Consider the following 19400-nt stretch of genomic DNA (forward strand, 5'->3'; position numbering starts at 1 on the left):
TGGGTGAATACCCAATTGTTCAGCAACTGAAGAAGTGGGTGTTCACCCACGAAAGCTCATGCTCCAAAACATCTGTTAGTTAATAAGGTGCCACAGGCTTCTTTGCTGCTTTTACAATTCTGAGGAACGCTCCTACATTGAGTTGTCAATGGGGGAGGTTTGAGAACAAATAGATAAATTAAACAGTAATAAATCACCAGGACCAGATGTTATTCACCCAAGAGTTGTGAAGGAACTGAAATGTGAACTTCCAGAACTACTAACTGCAGTCTTTAACCTATCATTTAAATAAACTTCTTTATGAAATGACTGGAAGATAGCTAATGTGAAGCCAATTTTCAAAAAGGACTCTAGAGGTGATTCCAGCAATTACAGGCTAAGTTCACTACCGGGCAAACTGATTAAAACTATAGTAAAGCACAGCTTTATCAGCCACATAGATTAATATGATTTGTTTGGGCAGAGTCAACATGATTTTTGTAAAGGGAAATCATGTCTACCCAATCTACTAGATTACTTTGGTGAGGCGGGTCAACAAGCATATGGACAAGGGTGATCCAGTGGATATAGTGTACTTAGAGTTTAAAAAAGCCTTTGACAAGGTCATTTGCCAAAGGCTTTTAAGCAAAGACTGTTGTAATTGGATAAAAGGGAAGGTCCTCTCATGGATCAGTAACTGGTTAAATGAAGAGAGGTAATAGTGGTGTCCCCCAGGATTCTTTACTGGGACCATGTTAATAATAGAATACCATTTTTTTAGAATATTTTGGATGTTTTCTACATTTTCAAATATATTGATTAAAATAACAACACAGACTACCAAGTGTTCGGTGCTCACTTTATATTCATTTTTATTAAAAATATTTGCACTGTAAAAACAAAGGAAATAGTATTTTCACTTCACCTCATACAAGTACTGTAGTGCCATCTCTTTATCATAAAAGTACAACTTATGAATGTGCAATTATATTAAAAAACTTTAATTCAAAAATAAAATAATGCAAAACTTTAGAGCCTACGAGCCCACTCAGTCCTACTTCTTGTTCATCCAGTCGCTCAAAGTTTACATTTTTACAGTGCAAATATTCATAATAAAAATAATAATATAAACTGAGCACTGTACAGTTCATATTCTGTATTGTAATTGAAATAAACGTATTTGAAAATATAGAAAAGCATCCAAAAATATTTAATAAATTTCAGTTGGTGTTCTGTTGTTTAACAGTGTGATTAAAACAACAAATAATCATGTTTTTTTCCTATAATTACGATTCCCTTTTTGGAGTTATTCTCAGGATTTAGCTGTTATTAATCAACAGCCCTAATCTCAAGTATCACACAGGAGTATGTTCAAGAATAACCATAGCTGAACCCGTTATACATCTAGGAACAAGGGAAAAATAAACAAGAATTGTTTAAGTGAATTAAGTGGACTATCTTCATTTAGAGGGCTCACAGGAATAAAGATAAGTATGGGATAGGGTAAACTAAACAGACTTTGTATTAACAAGGCTTTCAAATGCACAATCTGCTGTCAGCAGCTCAGCCCCACGAATCCTAACCCAAAGAGAGCGAGTATATCAGTCACTTCTTGAGCCTTTATGAAAGAGATGGTGTATCCAAACTATACATGAATAGAATACATTCCCCCTGTTAACAAAAGATGCTACTACTCATTTTCTTGCTTAACAGCATTAGAAAGTATCATAATCTTCCATTCTTTGAGTTTAAAGTGTTGCCTCTTGTAGTTGTAGGACCAGCCATAGTGTCATCAGGTGATTGTTCTTCTGTTGGTTGTAATAGTGTCGTCTGTCCTCTCCAATGAGTGGGCGACATTAGAGGCTTTCTGGAATTGCAGTTGGTATTCTCCACATCTGCCATTTCAGCAGCTCCGGTTGTTGTTTCACTATTCCGATGTAATTGTACTAAAAGAGCAGTCCTCAGATATCTACAATTTTGCATAAATAACTTTCTCCTTTACTCCTGACATAATAAGCTGGATTAACCATCTGAATCTAAAAATTATAGTTGTTGCTCTACATCTACCTCAGCTATAGGAAGAAGAGGACTGTCCTTTCTCTCTCTCGCTATTCCATACGAACTGGGTTGTTCCACTGGTTCAAGTAGCCTGGCAAGGTTCCATTGGAACAGTAAAAGAACCCCGTTGATGTTGGGATGTTCGTGCTTGGCTAAAAGGGATCACCCCTGAGAATAGCCACGCGCAGGGGAAGGGTGAAGGGATCATCCCAAGTAGCCACACGGAGGAGTGGAGGGAACTGTGTGCTGCACATCCACCTGAAAAAACCTTAGCCCCTCCTTTTATATGGTAAACCCAACCAGCATTGCTTGCTATGGGAAGGAGGATGCTGCAATTTGAAAACATTCCAACATGTATTGAAGGCATTAGATGTTATACCCGTGTACTCTTTGGCTTACCATGGCTGCCTTGGAACCAAATTCTGTTACCCAGCCGTGTGAGACACGTCATCATACAGGCAGGGGCTCAATATAAAAAACCAAATGTGACCTACTACCTAATGCACATGTGGTGTCTGCTGTGAATTGCTTGATTAACTGGAAGTCTCCCTTTTGTTCTCAGAAATGTATCATCTTAAATTTTACTCTCCCTTTTTATCCCCCCACAAGTGCAAATGTTTCTATGCTCCGTTTATCATCTCGGTGCCTGAAATTATAACAGATTAGGAGGCAAAAAAAAACGCACTTGCACTGATATGTTTTCTGAGCTCATGCAGTCCTCCCGCACTGATAGGGCACAGTGGAATGCAAGGAGGTATTCAGTGGGAGAGTTCAGGAAAGCATTAAATGAACATGATGAGAAGAGGCATGATGAAATGCTGAGGTTAATAGGGGGGGCAAACAGACATGCTCAGGCATCTGGTGGAGCTGCGGAAAAGCCAACAAGAGCACAGACTGCTGCTGTATCCATTGTACAACCGCCTGCCCTCCTCCCCAAGTTCCATATCCTCCTCACCCAGATGCCCAGAACACAGGAGGAGGGGCTCCCGACACCCAGCCACTCCACTCCAGAGGATGGCCAAAGCAACAAAAGGCTGTCATTCAAACAGTTTTGATTTGTAGTGTGGCAACAATAAGCAATGTGGCCTTGTCCTTTCCTCCTCCCCTACCCCGCCTGGCTACCTTATCAGTTAGCTCCCTTTTTTGTTAATAAAGAAAGAATGCATGGTTTTAAAACAATAGTGACCTTATTTCCTTTGCTAGCTGTGATCAAAGGGGGTAAAATGATTGGCTTACAGGGAATTGAAGTCAACAAAGGGGGAGGTTTTGCATCAAAGAAAAACACAAACAATGGTCACACTGTAGCCTGGCCAATCATGAAAGTTGTATTCAAGCCTAATTTAATGGTGTACAATTTGCAAATTAATTCCAATTCAGCAGTCTCTTGTTGGAGTCTGTTTCTGAAGTTTTTTTTTGTAATAGTGCTAGTTTTAGTTCTTTAATCAGAATGACCAGGGAGATTGAAGTTTCATCAATTGGGTTTTTAATGTAATAAATCTTGACATCTGATTTGTGTCCTTTTATTCTTTTTACGTAGAGACTGTCTGGTTTGGCCAATGTACATGGCAGAGAGACATTACTGGCACATGATGGCTCCAGACACCAGTATTCCAAGCTGGTGCTTGGAGCAGCATTCTGCAAGGAGCTGCAGTCCCTGTTGTTTTGCTCCCAAGCACAGCGTCGAATTGCCACCCTGGGTGGCTGGGGCAGTCCCTGCGCCGTTAGGGCGGCAGGCGCGTTTCCGCGGCAAGGGCAACTCGGAGCAGCTTCTATGTTTGGCTCTCCTCAGCGGCTTCAACTAAACATAGAAGCTTCTGCAGAAATGCTGCCGCAGAAACGCATCTGCAGCCCTGAGGGCACACGGACTGTCCCTGCCGCCTTGGGCGGCAATTCGGCGCGCTGCTTTTGGTAGAAAAAACTGTAGAGCCGGACATGGTGAGTAGCTCCTATGATGGTATCCCCTTAATAGCTATATGGACAGAGTTGGCAAGGGGCTTTATTGCAAGGATAGGTTCCTAGGTCAGAGATTTTGTTGTGTGGTATGTGGCTGTCTGTAAGCAAGGACTGGCCCATCTCTCAAGAGCTGGGAGCGTGAAGGAGATCCTTTATAATGCGCTGGAGAGGTTTTAGTTGGGAGCTGAAGGTGATGACTAGTGGCGTTGTGTTCCTTTGTTCACTTCAGCAGGTGGGTATTGTAGTTTAAGAATGCTTGGTCGAAATCTTGTAGTTGTTTGTCTCTGTCTGAGGAGTTGGAGCAAATGTGATCATATCATAGAGCTTGGCTGTAGACAATGTATTGACTGGTGTGGTCTGGATGAAAATGGAGGCATGTACGTAAGTATAGCAGTCAGTACTTTTTCAGTATAGGGTGGTGTTTATGTGGCCATCGTTTATTAGTACTGCAGTGTCTAGGAGTGGATCTCTTTAGTGGACTAGTCCAGACTGAGGTTGGTGGGGTGAAAATTGCTGAAATCATGATGGAATTCCTCAAGAGCTTCTTTTCCATCGGTCCAGCTGATGAAGATGTCATCCTCCATCCGTCTCTTCCACCTGCGCCTGTACCCAGACAGCGCGCCTGAGCATGGATGATTTTACCCAGATCCTGGTGTGGTTTTGCAGGAACTGTAACTTGCAATTTCCACTTAGTTATATCCAGACTGCGAAGAGCATCCAATGTGAAAGGTGCCTACTGGTGGAATCTTTCAGGCAGCAAGTGGGAGAGCTACAGGAGGAGGTGGTTAGGTTGAGGAGCATCCAAATCCATGAGCAATTCCTGGACAGTGTCCATGTGGAGACAGCTGAAGTAGCTGTCCCAATACACAGGACTTTTGACACACCGCGGGTGGAGGAGGAGATGGCTCAGGGTGGACACTGGCAGATGGTTACTTCTGGCACTGGTAGTGCTCCACCCTTGCTCCGAACCCTCCCACCGTGGTAGGCAACCATTATGCTCTTCTTGATACAGGAGAGAAGCAATCACCCCTACAGTAAAGGAGGAGAAGGCTCATACCCCTAAGGCTAGGCGGTCTGCTGCCTGCCGGAAGCCCATATCCGAAATGTTATGGAGGCATTGTCGAGGATTATCCAGCCTTCTGACTACTCCTCCCTCCTACTCATCCCTGTGGGCACAAATTATGCTGCAAGGTGTGACACTGAGTGGATCAAGAGTGACTACAGGGCTCTGGGAATACGAGGAAAAGAGTTTGGAGTGCTAGTGGTATTCTCTTGGTTTCTTCCTCTCAAAAGTAGGGGCCAGGGCAGAGACAGATGCATCATGGCGATTAATGCCTGGGTGCGAAGATGGTGTCACTAGGAGGGCTTTGCCTTCCTCGACCACGGGATGCTATTGGAGGAAAGACTGCTAAGCAGAGATGGCATTCAGCTTTCGAAGAGGGGAAAGACCATATTTGGACACAAGACTGGCTAACCTAGTGAGGAGGGCTTTAAATTAGCTTCGAGAGACAGAGGTGAGCAAAGCCAACAGGTAAATGGGGAATATGGAGACCTGGGAGATGGGTCAGAAACAAGACGTAGCGCGGACTATAGTGGCAGAGAGAAAGGAGGGCCAGGGCAAAACTGCGAGGCAACATCAAACCAGTATCTTAGATGCCTATATTCAAATGCAAGAAGTATGGGAAGAACTGGAAGAGCTAATAAATAAATACAGCTATGACATTGTTTGCATCACTTGGTGGGGTAATACACGAGTGGAATATTGATTTGCATGGGTACAGCTTGCTCTGGAAGGATAGTCAGGAAAAAGGGAGGAGGTGTTGCCTTATATATTAAAAATGTACACACTTGGACTGAGGTGGAGATGGACATAGGAGACGGAAGTGTTGAGAGTCTCTGGGTTAGGATAAAAAGGGTAAAAAACAAGGATATATCATGCTTGGAGTCTATTATAGGCCACCTAACCATGTGGAAGAGGTGGATGAGGCTTTTTTTAAACAACTAACAAAATCATCCACAGCCCAAGATTTGGTGGTGATGGGGGACTTCAACCATCCAGATATATGTTGGGAAAATAACGCTGTGGGGCACAGACTCTCCAGTAAGTTCTTGGACTGCATTGCACACAACTTTTTATTTCAGAAGGCTGAAAAAGCTACTGGAGGGGAACCTGTTCTAGGCTTGATTTTAACAAATAGGAAGGAACTCATTGAGAATTTAGAAGTAGAAGGTAGCTTGGGTGAAAGTGATCATGAAATCATAGAGTTTGCAATTCTAAGGAAGGGTAGAAGGGAGTACAGCAAAATAGAGACAATGGATTTCAGGAAGGAGGATTTTAGTAAGGTCCCATGGAAATCAAGACTGAGGAGAAAAACAACTGAGAGTTGGCAGTTTTTCAAAGGGACACTATTAAGGGCCCAAAAGTAAGCTATTCCGATGGGTAGGAAAGATAGAAAATGTGGCAAAACACCACCTTGGCTTAACCACGAGATCTTGCATGAACGAAAAAATAAAAAGGAGTTTCCAATGGGATCCAAACCCCAGATAAATCTGTTTTACTCTTTATAAAGCTTAAGTACAGGGTAAATTCATAAATTGTCCGCCCTCTTCATCACAAATAGACAGATATGAGCAGCTGTTTTCTCCCTCAGCTATTAATCACTTACTCTGGGTTTATTAATAAACAAAAGTGATTTAATTAAGTATAAAATGTAGAATTTAACTGGTTTCAAGTAACAACAGACAGAACAAAGTAAATCACCAAGAAAAATAAAGCAAAACACTCAAGTCTAAGCCTAATAAATTAAGAAACTGATTACAGGTAATAGTTCACCCTCAACGATGTTCCAATAATCTCCTTTCACAGACTAGACTCCTTTCTAGTTTGGGACCAATTTTTTCCCCTGGTACAGTCTTTGTTAGATCCAGCAGACATCAGGTGGTCAGGTTGTAAGCAGGCGTTTTCTCATGACGGGCAGCCTCTTTTGTCCTGCTCCCTGCCACCCCTTTTATACCTTTGGCACAAGGCAGGAATCTTTTATCTGTGCTCGTCCTCACCCCTGCCTTATCAATGGAAAAGTACCAGGATTATGATGGATTCCAATATCATGTGACATGGCCACGTCACTGTAAGACCCTCGCCCCCAATCTCCATTCTTCTTGGTTTGGCCAACGCGTCCACAGGAAGACGTGCAGGTAAATAAACCTTTTACAACCAATTGGCCTAGTCAAAGGGAGCCATCAAGATTCTAAACCACCATTAACGGCTCACAATTTGCATAATTACAATAGGGCCTCAGAGTTATACTTCATATTTCTAGCTTCAGATACAAGAATGAAAACAAACAGGAGGAATAAATTCAGTAAGTTATAACATTTATTATGATACCTTACAAGAGAACTTTTGCATAAAGCATATTCCGGGTACGTCATATTCACATACGTAAGCATATTTCCACAAAAGATGTGGAGTGCAACATCACAAATGACTTTTAAAAAAAAAGCCTCTGCTGGTCAGCTCCAAATTGCAGTTATAATTTAAAAAGTGTTTTTGTATAAATGGCACCATGGAGTTTCATATTTACTAACTATAAGCAGAGGCCCTGTTTAGTCATATTGAAATAAGGTAATCTGGAGTTGTTAGGGAGGTGATCCGATCTACCACCTCCAGAGAAAGAGAAGAGCCTGAAAGATGTAAAAGTAAATTTAGTTTGATAGCATCCTGTCTGGCAAGAACTCACTTATCAATAGACAGCTGGAAAACCCTTATGTCTGTATAGAGGTAGTTGTGAAATGCTGACTTCTGTATTGTTTTGTATGTTTATTTGCATGGTCTCTTTCTGGTTCTGTAATTGTTTCTGTCTGCTGTATAATTAATTTAGTTGGGTGTAAACCAATGAAGATGGTAGACAATTGGTTAAATAACCATTTTACAATATGTTAAGGTTGGTTGGTTAAATTTCAGTAAAATGATTGGTTAAGGAATAGCTAAGCAACACTCAGGTTTTATGATACAGTCTGCTGTCAATCAGGAAGGGGGGAGGGACTGGGGACTGGGGATGGGGGAATTGGGATAATGTTTTGCTAAAAGGGGAATGGGAACAGGGGATGGGAACAGGAACAGGGACACAGGCAAGGCTTTGTGGTATCAGAGCTGGGAAGGGGGCCATTAAGGAAGGAAACTTGAATCATGCTTGCTGGAAGTTCACCCCAATAAACATTGAATTGTTTGCACCTTTAGACTCTGGGTATTGCTCTCCGTTCATGGGAGAAGGACTAGGGAAGTGAGAGGGTGAAGAAATAATCGCCCTAACATCATGACTCGGATGCATCGCATCGGATAGGTGAGTGGCAGCCTGTAAGTCCCCCTCTCCAGCAGCCAATTGTAATGTTATGGAAGTTAAACTATTTCCTAGGACATGTGCAGTGTGTATTGGAAAAGGGGTAAAAGGAATGTAAACAAAACATGGTACTTAATTAAAATCCTGTTAGGGTTCCAAAAGGAGACACAGTGTGTTAGAGTATCAGAGGGGTAGCCGTGTTAGTCTGGATCTGTAAAAGCAGCAAAGAATCCTGTGGCACCCTGTAGACTAAAAGACGTTTTGGAGCATGAGCTTTCGTGGGTGAATACCCACTTCTTCAGATGCATGTCAGTGTGTTAGAGGTTGTGAACCCTTGAAACATTTCAGTTTGGGGTTAGAGCCTTGATTCTTTTTGTAACTATATTATTTTAAACTTTTAATGACTATGAGTCGCTAAAATGTGTGACACATAGTGTTCAACCACCTCCTGGGGTAATATTTAAACCATCCAATAGCATCTACAAACTCCTGAGGTTTTATTTCATTTAATATTAATCAGAGCTTCACATCTCCACCCAACATCGTTACTGTGGGTGTACATCCATCAAACTGATGGAAACAAAGGTGGACTACAGACTCCTTAAGGCAAAGGAATCATCCTTGCTATTCAGTGGGGGTATGTTTAAACCATCAGCTCAACAGGTGGAGACAGCTCTATTGTACTCAAACATCCCCGTTTTATATATAATATAGAAGCTTTTTTATTTGCTTTTATTTTAAATGCATTTTTTGTTTTTCTCCCCCCACAAGAGTCTACTACACACCTTTCAGCTTTTGCTGTAAATGAGTCTCTTTTATACAAAGACACAAGAGCTAGGTTCTCACAAACTATTTTTGTATTGTCATTTTTAAAAAAATACTGTCAGGGTCTCGACCGAATTGCACAACATTTACCAAGGTCACCCCTTGTGCTAAATGTTCTTGAGTTAAGCACAGTTATTGCATTGCATAATCTATGGCAATAGTGTTCAATCAACTTTTAAAACACAGTTCAGCACAGGGGTCCTGGAGCTTGCAGTTTATAGCCTCTGAAGTTCAAGTCTCACAGTCATGGCACAGCCCTCAGGACTGGTGTTGAGCAAAACCAAGACAGGTCCGGTTCATCTTTCTGGTCTGATGCAACGCTGTCCAGGGCCCCCAGGTTCTCTAGAAAGACGCTGTTGACCTGTCAAGAGATTTTCATAAAAGAAACAATTGTAAGCCCCCACTGCTTATTTTTAGATTTATGCACTCCCGGGTTGGTTCCTGACCCCATTACACATCATCCTCAACTGTCACTTCTTAATTGTTCATTTACGTGAGTGATGTGTTTTCCGTTCAACTTGTCCACCAGTGACTCCCAAAAGCCTCCTCAGCTTCCTCCATAGTGGTGGACAACAAGAGGCCATTCCAATCATAGGTCTTCCTCATGAATTCTTAAGTTTCAGTGTTGGGTTCCAATGTATCTAGCAACGGCTGGGCCAAAGGGCTCCTCTCAGCCGCTCTCTCCCCTCTTCCTCCTTGGAACTTTAGCTCATGTAGTTCTTTCTCTGCAGGTGGCTGAAACCCTCAGAGCTAAAACAAATTGGGAAGCTCTCATTTCTAAAATACACATTCTTGAAATGAGATGGCCTCTTCCATATGGCACTGAGACTTACAGAGTGGTGGTGGTGCACTATGATTGGTAGAGGGTGATGGGAAGAGTTCTTAGAGGGTTCACATGACACCCCTTGTTTCAGGGCATGTATCTATTTTGACCCTGGAAGTAATATCTCAGTGGGCGGGTCTTAGGGTGACCAGTGGGTTAACAGGTTGAGGGAGGAGCCAATGTTTGATTGCTATAAGCCCCTTATACTAATTTCCATTACTTTCATCCACTTTTGCAGGGAACAACAGTGAGGGAAGAAATGATCAGGATGTGCCCTCAGCAGGGGACAGTACAAACAGCACACAGCAAAGTGGTTCCTAGAATGTCTCCTTGTGACACACATTAGCCTGGGATACCACTGCTAAAATGGAAGCACTAACATCACATATCTTCAGTGGGAGTGTGAACATGGTAATGTATGTGTATCATGCGCTATAGGTGTGTCCAGCACAGCCCAGTCCTCAATTATGCGAAAGTATAAACATAGCCTTTGGCATGGGGTTGTTTGCTTGTTTGTTTTTGCAGCTTCCAATTTATTCTACAATATACTCACTGTACTGTCACTCTGGAACTGCTGAGGTGGTAGTTAAATAGTGCCTTTCTACTGTCCAAGTGGCCTGTGACAGGGCGGCAGAGGACAAGCCAGCAATCTCCACACCAATAATGTCCATAGTGATCCTGGGAGTAACGTTCCTTTATTTGTTAAGGTAAATAAAACTGAGTTCCTAGCATTGTGGACTTTTCCAGACTTCCCTTTTTTAAAGATAGGCGCTATATTTGCCTTTTTCCAATTGTCCAAGACTTTCTCCAAGCACCATGAGTTTTCAAAGTGACTCTGCAAGCACATTAGCCAACTCCCTCAGCGCCCGTAGATGCATTGCATCCAGCCCCATGGACTTATGCATGTCCAGCTTTTCTAAATAGTCCTTAACCTGTTCTTTCACCACTGAGGGCTGCTCACCTCCTCCCCATAGTGTGTTGCCCAGTGCAGCAGTCTGGGAGCTGATCTTGTCTGAGATGATCAAGGCAAAAAAAGCATTGAGTACTTCAGCTTTTTCCACATCATCTGTCACTAGGTTGCCTCCTCCATTTAGGGGCAGCTCTAGACATTTTGCCACCCCAAGCATGGAGGGTCTGCTGGTCCCACGGGACCATCAGACTCTCCACAGGCACCCCTGCAGGAGGTCCACAGAAGCCACAGGATCAGTGGACCTTCCGTAGGCAAGCCGCTGAAGCTACCCTGCCTGTCGCCCTAGTGGCAACTGGCAGAGCGCCTCCCGCGGCTTGCCACCCCAGGCACGCACTTGGAGCGCTGGTGCCTGGAGCCGCCCCTGCCTCCATTCAGTAAAGATCGCATACTTTCCAACCCCTTTACCAAATTCCCTGCCCCAACTCCGCCCCCTCCCTGCCCCTATTGGATCCCTTTCTCAAATCCTTGCCCAAGCCCTGCCTCTTCCCCAAGCACATCGCACTCCCTCTCCACCCCTCTTCTAGCCACGCAAAACAGCTGTTTTGCGGCACAAGCACTGGGAGCTAGGGGGGAAAGCTGGCATGAAGCACTCTCAGGGGAAGAGATGGAGCCAGAGCAGAGGCGGAGCCGAGAGGGGAACCCACCAATTTTTCCCCACGGGTGCTCCAGCTCCGGAGTACCCAAGGAGTCCGCACCTATGGCTAACATATCTGTAGAAACCCTTCTTGTTACCCTTTGCATCCCTTGCTAGCTCCAAGTTTAACTATGCTGTAGCATTTCTGATTAAACTCCTGCATGCTCAAACAATATGTTTATACTCCTCCTTAAGCATCTATCCAAGTTTCCACTTCTTGTAAGCTTCCTTTTTTGTGTTTAAGCTCACTGAAAAATTCTCTGTTAAGCCAAGATGGTTGCCTGGCATATTTGCTATTCTTTCTGAACATCAGGATGGTTTGTTCCTATGCCCTCAATAAGGCTTCTTTAAAATACATCTAGCTCTCTTGGACTCCTTTCCCCCTCGTATTAGCCTCCGAGGGGAGCCTGCTCATCAGTTCCCTTAGAGAGTCAAAGTCTGCTTTTCTGAAGTCCAGGGTCCATATTCTGCTGCTCTCCTTTCTTCCTTTTGTTAGAATTTTAGCATCTCCTAACTATTGTGTTCTTGACTTTTCATCTTCAATAATGTTCTTCTAACATACTTTACTTGTATGTAACATCTATATAAATGGGATATACATCTGGCTGGATTAGGGATTCTATAGTCACAATATTATGGAGTTTTCTGAATGTATTAAAACTGTACTGTCTTAATGTTGTATTGTGTACTTATACATTTAGAATTGTAAGAATGAAGAAAACCTTTCTGCAATACTATTGTTTAGATCTGACATACACAAGAAAACAAAAATATGAGTCCTGATGAGAGCAAAGCAGATTTAGGCCAGACAGAATCCTGTGGATTTTAAGAGTTTGTTCTGATTTTTAACAGCGTAAGCATAAGAACTGTGCATGTGTAAGAAATTGCAGAGAGACCGTGTTTAGTGTTGCACCTGTGTGAGAAACTGCAGGGTAACTGTGTTTATGAGAAAAAGAAAAGATAAAATAAGTTAAAATCTAGAAAAGACTGGTCTGAACTTACACTAACACTGTACTGAAAGGGCAAGAGAGCTAACATAAAAATGAGAGACTAATGCAAATGTATATGAAAAACATAACAAAAAGTTATAAATAAGTTTGTGTAACAAAGAAAGGTTGAAGCTGTATGGTCTGGTGCTGGAGGAAACTGTGATGAGCTCATTCCAGTGAGCTTGTGAGTAACTGTGTTTTGCTGAGTGTTTTTGCCTTAATAAAGATATGTTCAATCCATTTGCTGAATAAGAGAATTTCAATCCAACACTTCTCATACCAAAATAGCTGCTCGCTATTTTACAAAACTTCCAAAAAATTTTAGGCTGAGGAGCAGCAAGGGGAATTCCTGCTCAAACAAAAAAAATTGGAAAGAAGATTTAAAATTAAAGTGGCCCCCCCGATATAGCTCTATATTTGCCATTGCAGTTCTGTAATATACATTGTATCTGTTTTAAACAGGATTAAGATAAGTGGAGGTTTCCTTTGAGCTTGCCTTTAATTGCACATTAAGTGTAGACCTTGCACGGAGGATAAGAGACATGATGCAGTAGTCAGAGAATCCAGACTACTTCATATACTAACAAATAGTAAGTTGGAGGAGCAGGTTCCTAGACATTGGACAGACCCTCTCTGCCTTGCCCCAGAATGATCCATTTCTGAAAGTGTCTTTGTGACAAGTGAAAGGAGACTATTTTTTTAAGTAATGATGAATCCATGGTGGCTCGATTAGCTGGAAACTAAATATTAGCTATGTGTTTCAGTTGGTTAATGAATATGAGTCTGCATAGCCAAGGACTCATGATGTGTAGTCAACTTGCAAGAGCACATACACAATGCCTGACGGATCATGCGGCCTGTTTCACCAACAGATAGGCATAGAAGAATATGGAAGTTATCTGATGCTGCTGCAAGGACCTGCCTTGATATCCTGATGAACATTTGGGTATTTCTTTGTATTGAATATTAACTCTATTAGGGTACGTCTTCACTACCCGCCGTATTGGCGGGTAGCAATCAATTGCTCGGGGATCGATGTATCGCGTCTCATCTAGACGCGATATATCAATCCCGTAACACGCTTATATCGATTCCGTAACACCACCAAGCCAAACGGAGTTGCGGAATCGACAGGGGGAGCCGCGGACATTGATCCTGCGCCGTGAGGACAGTGAGTAATTCAATCTTAGATACTTCGACTTCAGTTACGTTATTTACGTAGCTGAAGTTGTGTAACTAAGATCAATTTTCCCCCATAGTGTAGACCAGCCCTTAGAGCTGGTATAAAGTGAACCCCTCTGTCTTCTCTTTTCTGCTGTTACACACCTTTAAAAAGATGCCTGTGTCAGTTCAGGGAGCTCTAGCCTAGAAAAGAGTGTATAGCAGTCCTTTTCCAGTTGTCACAGCCAGAGAGACCGGGGTGAGAGAGCAGCAAGCTAGACTCCCTGACCACAGCAGTTACTGAAGAGAGTCATGGACCCCAGAGCTGAGCTGAGAATAGACAGATACTCAGTCTTCTCAATTAGTGTTTGCTTACTCTCTTGCCCACTGAAATGCATGGGTCTGTGGGAAGCCCTGGGGAGCAAAGGGAAGGCTGGAGCTGTGGAAGCACAATGGCAGAAATCGCTGGGTGGTGGGGAAGGTTGTTGGGCTCAAAACCAACACCAAACTGTATTTAATTTAGTATTATAGTGATTTTTAGTATTATAGTAAAGCAACCATTTGTCTTACACCCATGGGACTGAGCGTACAAGCCCAGGGTCCGGAGCCTGCCAGCAGTAGGGTCTGCCTGTTCTTTCCATGCCCACCCCTTGGACACCAGAAGGGGTCGGAAATCCTTGACCTGACAGCTATAAGAAATTGGGAGGAAAGCACAGAAATCAGTGTCCTCTGAGGCCAGACTGACCTGACCAGGCAAAGCTTTGCAGAGGATTTCTCAATAACAGGAGAAGAGGTGGGGGGAGGGTGCCCTCATTTCCTATTACAAATGTAAAAAAGCATTACAGATATTCTCCTACTACCAACTCCAAAGGCAGACTGTCCCTGACTGCTTCCCAGGCCACGTCTACACTACAGCATAAAATCAAAATTATTAAAACTGGTTTTATAAAACTGGTTTTATAAAATCGATTTTACGCATCCACACTAGGGCACATTAATTCGGTGGTGTGCATCCATGGTCCTGGGCTACCATCGATTTCCGGAGCGGTGCACTCTGGGTAGCTCAGTAAAAGAATGAGACCAATAACTTCGATTTCCGTCCACACTAACCCTAAATCGATATAGTAATATCAATTTTAGGGTTACTCCTCTCGTTGGGGAGGAGTACAGAAATCGATTTTAAGAGCCCTTAAAATAGATTTAAAGTGCCTTGTAGTGTGGACGGGTACAGCGTTAAATTGATTTAACGCTGTAGTGTGGACCAGGCCCCACCCATCCCTCCTAAGACTATGCATGCTATGAGTGTGTAGAATTGTGCTAGGTATTGATAAAAAGTTAGAGACTGACAAATACAAAGATGCACTTGGCAGAAATAAGAACAGGAGTACTTGTGGCACCTTAGAAACTAACATATTTATTTCAGCATAAGCTTTCATGGGCTACAGTGAGTTGTAGCCCACAAAAGCTTATGCTGAAATAAATTTGTTAGTCTCTAAAGCTACGTCTACACTACAGCATAAAATCAAAATTACTAAAACCGGTTTTATAAAACCGATATTATAAAATCGATTTTATGCGTACACACTAGGGCACATTAATTCGGTGGTGTGCGTCCATGGTCCTAGGCTACCATCGATTTCCGGAGCGGTGCACTCTGGGTAGCTACAATAAAAGAATGAGACCAATAACTTCGATTTCCATCCACACTAACCCTAAATCGATATAGTAATATCGATTTTAGGGTTACTCCTCTTGTTGGGGAGGAGTACAGAAATTGATTTTAAGAGCCCTTAAAATAGATTTAAAGTGCCTTGTAGTGTGGACGGGTACAGTGTTAAATCGATTTAATGCTGTTTAAATCGATTTAACTGTGTAGTGTGGACCAGGCCTTTGGTGCCACAAGTACTCCTGTTCTTTTTGCAGAATTTGGCAGAAATGTGAACCACTGCTGTGAAATGCTGGCTGGCTTTTCCCTATTTCTGCAATAGGGATAATGATTCTGAATTTCCTTTGTAAAACATAATGAAAGCAACATATGAAAAGGTCACTGGATGTGCTAATCATTACGGTCTGGCAGTGTGGTACCTAAGAAAGGGCATCCAAGAAGTCTGAATACACTTTGGAAATTGCACTGTGCCATGTATAAAAATAATTACTGTAGTGAAAGGTTTTTAACAAAGAGATTATGGAGGGGGTTGGCAGGACTCCAGGTGTACAAAGTCTGCCAGGGAGCAGTTGAGGTGACACAAAGTGCCACAAATTCTCCCTCTGCTGCAGGATCCAGAATCAGCCAGGGCAGACCACAAGCAGGTCATGGCAACAGAGATGTCATGGGTCATATTCTTTGTCCCACACTAAAGAGATACAAAAGGGCAGCAAATCCAACCAGATAAGGATTCTTCCAAGATAGGGGAATCCCAGCTGGCTTATAGCTAAGATACCAAACTCCATCCCAGCCCCCACTGCAAGAAAAAAAAAGATGCCTTAGGCAAATCATCACTGCCCTCTGGGATTCCCTGGCTGCTGGACAACCCTTTATGGCCACTGTCCATCTTAGAGCTACTTAGGGGTTGATAGAATCTGGCAACATAAAGGTAACACAAAACCACCTCTGTTCCCACACCTGCATGGGTATGTGCCCAGTGCACATTGTCTCATGTTTGTGCCACATCTCACTATCTCAGGGTAGGTCTACACTACAAAATTAGGTTGAATTTATAGAAGTCAGTTTTTCAGAAATTGTTTTTATACAGTTGATTGTGTGTGTCTCCACAAAAAATGCTCAGAGTGCATAAAGTTGGCGGACTGCATCCACAGTACCGAGGCTAGTGTCGACTTCCAGAGCATTGCGCTGTGGGCAGCTGTGGGTAGCTATCCCACAGTTCCTGCAGTCTCCACTGCCCAGTGGAATTCTGGGTTGAGATCCCAATGCCTGATGGGGCAAAAACAGTGTCGTGGGTGATTCTGGGTACATGTCATCAGGCTCCCCCTCCCTCCTTCCATGAAAGCAATGGCAGACAATCCTTTCATGCCTTTTTTCCTGGGTTACCTCTGCAGATGCCATACCACAGCAAGCATGGAGCCCACACAGCTGACTGTCAGTGTAAGTCTCCTGGGTTCTGTCACGTGGGACTGCATTGCTACACAGCAGCAGCTCATTGCCTTTTGGTAGCAGATGGTGTGTTACAATGGGTAGCCATTGTTATTGTACCCCTGGGTGCTCTTTTAACCAACCTAGGTGAGGTCAATCGGGGCGCCCGGGCAGACCTGGGAGTAGCTCATCCAGGTCACACACATCTGTCAAGCACTGAAGAGATGACGATGGCTAGCAGTCCTACTGCACCGTCTTCTGGCAAGCAGCCAGGAGATGATGATGGCTAGCAGTCATAATACAGCATCTTCTGCCGAGCACCCGGGAGATGATGATAGCTAGCAGTCAGACTGCACTGTCTGCTGCCAGCCTAAAGATGTAAAAGATAGATGGAGTGGCTCAAAACTAGAAACAGACCTCACTTGTTTTGTATTCATTTGCTTCCTCTCTTTGTGAAATCAATGGCCCACTAAACCCAGGGTTTTGAGTTCAATCCTTGAGGGGGCCATTCTATGTGACAGTTTGTGTTTATTCTTCAAAGCCACCCCATTTGTGGATTTTAATTCCCCGTATGCCATGTCATCAGTTGCCCCTCCCTCTGTCAGAGCAGACAATTGTTTCACATCTTTTTTTCAGCCCAGATACCATAGCACTGGGATCATGGAGCCCGCTCAGATCAGCACAGCAATTATGAGCACTGTAAACACCACACACATTATCCTGGAGTATATGCAGAACCAGAAGCTGACAAAGCAAAACTAGGCGAGGAGGCGACGGCAGCACAGTGATGAGAACAGACATGGACACAGACTTCTCAAAAAGTATAGGTCCCAGCAATACGCACGTCATGGTGTTAATGGGGCAGGTTCATGCTGTGGAATGCCGATTCTGGGGCTGGGAAACAAGCACAGACTGGTGGGACCGCATAGTGTTGCGGGTCTGGGATGATTCCCAGTGACGGCAAAACCTTTGCATGCATAAGGGCACTTTCATGGAGTTTTGTGACTTGCTTTCCCCTGTCCTGAAGTGCCAGAATACCAAGATGACAGCAGCCCTCATAGTTGAGAAGCGAGTGGCGATAGCCCTGTGGAAGCTTGCAATGCCCGACAGCTACCGGTCAGTTGGGCATCAGTTTGAAGTGGGCAAATCTACTTTGGGGGCTGCTGTGATCCAAGTAGCCAACGCAATTAAAGAGCTGCTGATATCAAGGATAGTGACTCTGGGCAATGTGCAGGTCATAGCGGATACCTTTGCTGAAATGGGATTCCCTAACTGTAGTGGGGCGATAGATGGAACCCATGTCCCTATCTTGGCATCAGAGCACCAAGCCAGCGAGTACATAAACCGAAAGGGGTACTTTTCAATGCTGCTGCAAGCAGTGGAGGATCACAAGGGACGTATCACCAACAGCAACGTGGGATGGCCAGGAAAGGTACATGACGCTCACATCTTCAGGAACTCTGGTCTGTTTCAAAAGCTGCAGGATGGGATTTTCTTCCCAGATCAGAAAATAACCATTGGGGATGTTGAAAGGCCTATAGATACCCTTGGGGACCCAGCCTACCCCTTAATGCCATGGCTCATGAAGCCATACACAGGCAGCTTGGACAGTTGTGATAACATTTCTTCCTAGATCTGGACCTTAGCATCCAAAATATGGGTGTTAGCATGAAAACTTCTAAGCTTAGTTACCAGCTTGGACCTGGTAATTGCTGCCACCAGCCAGGAATTATACAGTGCCTAGCTCACTGTGGTCTCCCCAAAACCTTCCCTGGGGGACCCCCAGATTCAGATGCCTTGAGTCTTACAACAAAGGGAAATAACCCCCCCTCCCCTTGTTTCCTTGTTACTTCCTCCCAGGCTCCCCTCCCTGGACGACCCTAGGAGATTCCCTGCTTCCAGTCCTTGAAACACAAGTACCGAGAGAGCTAATCTCTCTTCCCCCTCACCCAGAGGGTATGCAAAGTCAGGCTTAGTAAATCTAACACAAAGAGATTTTCCCCTTGACTTCTTCCTCCCACCAATTCCCTGGTGAGCTGCAGACTCAATTCCCTGGAGTCCCCACTAAAGAAAAACTCCAACAGATCTTAAAAAGAAAGCCTTATATAAAAAGAAAGAAAAAGACATTAAAAATAGGCTCTGTATTAAGGTGACAATATACAGGGTCAATTGCTTAAAGGAAAAAAAATGAATAAACAGCCTTATTCAAAAAGAATACAATTTAAAACATTCCAGCAGCTACACACATGTAAATACAAAACCAAAAACAATATAAACCTATTGTCTTACTATCCTTGTACTTACAACTTGGAAACAGAAGATTAGAAAGCCTGGAGATAGAAAAATCACTCTCAGAGACGAGAGGGCACAGACCCAAGACAAAGAACTCACACCCAAAACTTCCCTCCACCCAGATTTGAAAAAGTCTTGTTTCCTGATTGGTCCTCTGGTCAGGTGTTTGGTTCCCTGTGTTAACCCTTTACAGGTAAAAGAACATTAACCCTTAGCTATCGGTTTATGACAACAGTAGTCAGGAGCTGTTCAGCTATAGGCTGAGCAAGTGCAGAATGGTGGTAG

The 19400-nt window shown here is 43.5% G+C and overlaps 1 long non-coding RNA gene across 2 annotated transcripts in view; it reads right to left on the reverse strand.

Moving 5' to 3' along the window:
- Positions 1 to 9179: 9179 nt before the first annotated feature.
- The window catches only part of LOC115656831, a 38668-nt gene continuing 28447 nt past the window's right edge, over positions 9180 to 19400 (reverse strand). Inside the window, exon 3 of one of the 2 annotated variants that reach the window (XR_004001762.1) lies at positions 9180 to 9516. This is a non-coding gene — a long non-coding RNA (uncharacterized LOC115656831). Of the gene's footprint in view, positions 9517 to 17168; positions 17194 to 19400 lie in introns of those variants that run through there. The other variant, XR_004001763.1, reaches the window with a different exon arrangement.

This window comes from Gopherus evgoodei, chromosome 8 (assembly GCF_007399415.2).
Source record: "Gopherus evgoodei ecotype Sinaloan lineage chromosome 8, rGopEvg1_v1.p, whole genome shotgun sequence".
Classification (NCBI taxonomy): Eukaryota; Metazoa; Chordata; order Testudines; family Testudinidae; genus Gopherus; species Gopherus evgoodei.